General features: G+C 36.1%; 1 non-coding gene across 1 annotated transcript; it reads right to left on the bottom strand.

Moving 5' to 3' along the window:
* Positions 1 to 3,078: 3,078 nt before the first annotated feature.
* On the bottom strand, positions 3,079 to 3,185 carry LOC129086872 (U6 spliceosomal RNA). The gene has a single exon (XR_008530865.1). It is a non-coding gene; the product is annotated as a U6 spliceosomal RNA (small nuclear RNA).
* Positions 3,186 to 3,463: the final 278 nt, after the last annotated feature.

Genomic DNA, 3,463 nt, shown 5'->3' with positions numbered 1-3,463 from the left:
CCACATACGAATAAACTACATTTTTCCTCTGCAAAAAAGATGACTCTTTATCACCAGAATTTTGCCATCCTGATGTTCTAGTAACATAGCAACAGTCTGCTCCTGAATCAGAGAATTAAGAGGTAAATAAGGGCTGTAAATTAAAGAAGCAGTCAGGACTACAGGAAAACAAAGAAGCCCACTTGGTTCTTTCCAGCTCCCTGTCAAACTAAATTATCCATTTTAGCATTCCTTCACCAATCCTAGTGCATTTAAGTGACTTAAATTATGAACAGACATTGATGTGAAGGCATATAGAATTGCGAAACCACTCTACCAACAATATCTGATCCAGCAGGCCCATAACCATAAGAAAACTATTCTTGTCTCTAGAGGTCTCAGACCTCCTTCCTCCAGACTTTTTCAAAACCCGCAGCTACATTTCATTCAACTGATACTTTGTATAGGTTATATATATGTTTTTGTTATTATATGTAAGTTTTCCAGATGTTTTGAAGCGGTCTCCTGCTGCAACCCTGATGCCCTTACATGACAAATAAATGGTTTGAAAATGTATTTCCCATATGGTGTATACCTTTCAACTTCCAGTGATCGAGGCACTCACTTCAATCGGAAATTATACAAACCTTAAAGACAACCTTGCAATCTTTTTGGAGTTACCACAGTCCCTATCGCCATCAATCATCAGACAAGGCAGAGAAAATTAATAAGACCCTCTCACTTAAAGTCTCTAAACTTGCTCAGACTATTACACTTCCCTGGCTTAATGTATTGCCTTTGGTCTTGCTGACTATTTTTCAGTGTCTCCCTTTGGAAACACAAACTCTCTCCACATGAGATTGTCATTAGTAAACCAATGTCTGTTGGCATAAACTTTCTGCTGATCTTTTATTATCTCATACTAATATGACTAGCTACTGTATGTTTTTAATACCTTATGTTTAAGCCTATCATCAACAAGTTAAAGATCCCAATTTCAATGATCCTATTGGTCATAATCTAGAGCCTGGTGACTCAGTGTTCTAGAAGTATCATCAGAGGAAGACAGCCCTTGAACGCTATTGAAACTTAGTACTCCTGACTACTCTTGCCTGTTTAAAACTATGCATTGGATATATGTCTTTTAGCCAAAGAATGATCTACTTGACATTTGGTCCTACACAGATGCTATAGGAAACCAATAAATCAAGTTGACAAGAAAGGGAAGTAGCTGAAACTGATGTAGAATGCTTTCATCCAAGATGCAAGATCAAAACTTTATACTTTAACTAAACTTATTTTTTTTTTCATATTTTCTTTCTTTCCTTTACTCTGGCATTGGCTGGAAAGATAATGCTATTTTTTCCATCTCCCAAGTCATTCCTAAGGAGGTATATGTATGTGGGGGTAATCTTTTAGACATAGAATTTGTCATCAAAAATTCTGACTTGTCCATTAATAGTGCCATCTCAATGGAAGTATTTTATGTCTGATATAATTGATCTTTGTTGATGTGTTATTATTCTTTTAGGAATTATCAGTGCCTAAGTAGCTTATGTATAACCAGGCAATGCCTCTTGAATTATCTAAATGTGCCCTTAATTATTCACAAACAAACTGAGACACTCATTGATCAACTTCCCTTAATTTACACTGTGAAGTTAGAAAGGATCTATCAGAAGGTTTTTTATGATTCAGAATTTTCTTCCTTTGGTTGGTCCCTACTTTCCTGGCTAGGAGTAAATACAAACAAGGAACTTCTCCTTAGATCTTGAAAATAGTGCAGAATTAGCTGTTAAATCATCAGTTGCCCAACAAAAACCCTTGGATTTCTGATCAAAGTTGTTCTTGACAATAGGATAACCCTTAATTAACTTTAAGCCAAGCCAGAAAGTGTCTCTGCTGCGGACAATACCACTTGCTGCACCTGGGTTAACACTTTTGGGAATCTGAAACTCAGTTACATAAGATCACTGAGCAAGCCACTTTAATTAAATTGTGATTCTCTCAGCAAGGTCTTTCTTTGACTTACTTGGTTTTGATTGGTTTGGATCTTGGGGACCATGGCAAGTGCAGTCTAAACAATGAGAATTATCCTGTTTATAATCACAATAATCTTTTTGTCTTGTTTTATTCTCTCAAAACCTGTAAGTGTATGTTTTCTAACCACTAAGCAAATGATCTTCTTAAGACTAATACATCAGAAAAGAACAAAGAGGGTGGCTGAATTAAAGGTTGTCATCCTGAAGCCATAACTTAAGCCAAAACATCATGAAATAGCACACAGAATCAAAAAGCTTCAAGAACCACAGATCAGGAGCTGAGAACAGTGTTAGTGCCTTACATTTTGATCATATCTCTTAGTCAAACTAAGAGTCGGATCAAAAGGAGGGGATTGTGAAAGAGAAAACCACAGGCCCACAATGGGGTCACTTGTTCTAAAGCTGATAACTCCCAATTTAAACTTAGAATGAGACCAAACAAATGAGACCAAACTGCAATTTCAACCTTCTCCAGGAATGTAATATTAATCTGTCAGTCTGGAATTTTCTGGGCATTACTAATGAGGTATTCTGTCACATGTTTTTATTATCCCCCAAGGAGGCTGAGGCAATCTGCCTGATAAGGCAACTCCCCCACAAACTTCCCCTAAGTGTAGGTAACTTGGCCTGAAACAATTATTTATTTATTTTTATTAAATCATCTTTATTGTTATTTTATTACAGTTGTCCCAATTTTTCCACCTTTGTCCTCCTTTACCCATTCCAACACCTCGTCATGGTCAATTCCCACATTGTTGTACACGTCCAGGGGTCATTTATACATATTCTTTTTCTTGTCCCTTCCTCTTCTTCCCACCATTATCCCCCTCACTCCACCCCTCTAATAGCTTTCAGTCCATTCCATGTTTTCACACCTGTGGTTCTATTTTGTTTGTTAGTTAATTTTGTTCATTTCATTCCTCAAATAGGTGAGATCATATGGTATTTGTCTTTCACTGATTGGCTTATTCCACTTAGAAAAATGCTCTCCAGTGCCATCCATGCTGTAATAAAAGGCAGGAGATCCTTCTTTCTCTCTGCTACATAGTAATCCATTAAAAATATGGAACATTTCACAAATTTGCATGTCATCCTTGCTCAAGGGCCATGCTAATCTTCTCTGTATCATTCCAATTTTAGTATATGTGCTGTCGAAGTGACCACTTTCTTTGTTTAAAATAACATTTTTGTCCTGCCTAGTTTCTATCTATGAAAACCTTTTATATTGTACAGATTTGGGGGACTATTCTCAATTTGCTAAGGAGATGCTGTCCAAGTCATGAATTGGTCAAATTTAGTCAACTTAATTTTTTTTCTTAAGCAGAGTGTTGAAATGGTAGGGATAAGTTATAGTCATTCAGATGAGTTCATAATTTTGTTTTAGTTATTTAATGCAAGAAAAGAAAAACAATTTCAAAAGTAAATATCTTAATAAAAATATA

The sequence above is a fragment of the Pteronotus mesoamericanus genome, unplaced genomic scaffold (genome assembly GCF_021234165.1).
Source record: "Pteronotus mesoamericanus isolate MK-2021 breed Mesoamerican mustached bat unplaced genomic scaffold, CSHL_Meso_final scaffold_45, whole genome shotgun sequence".
Taxonomy (NCBI): Eukaryota; Metazoa; Chordata; class Mammalia; order Chiroptera; family Mormoopidae; genus Pteronotus; species Pteronotus mesoamericanus.
The sequence above is the reverse complement of the archived record's forward strand: the minus strand, read 5'-3'. Positions and strand labels throughout refer to the sequence as shown.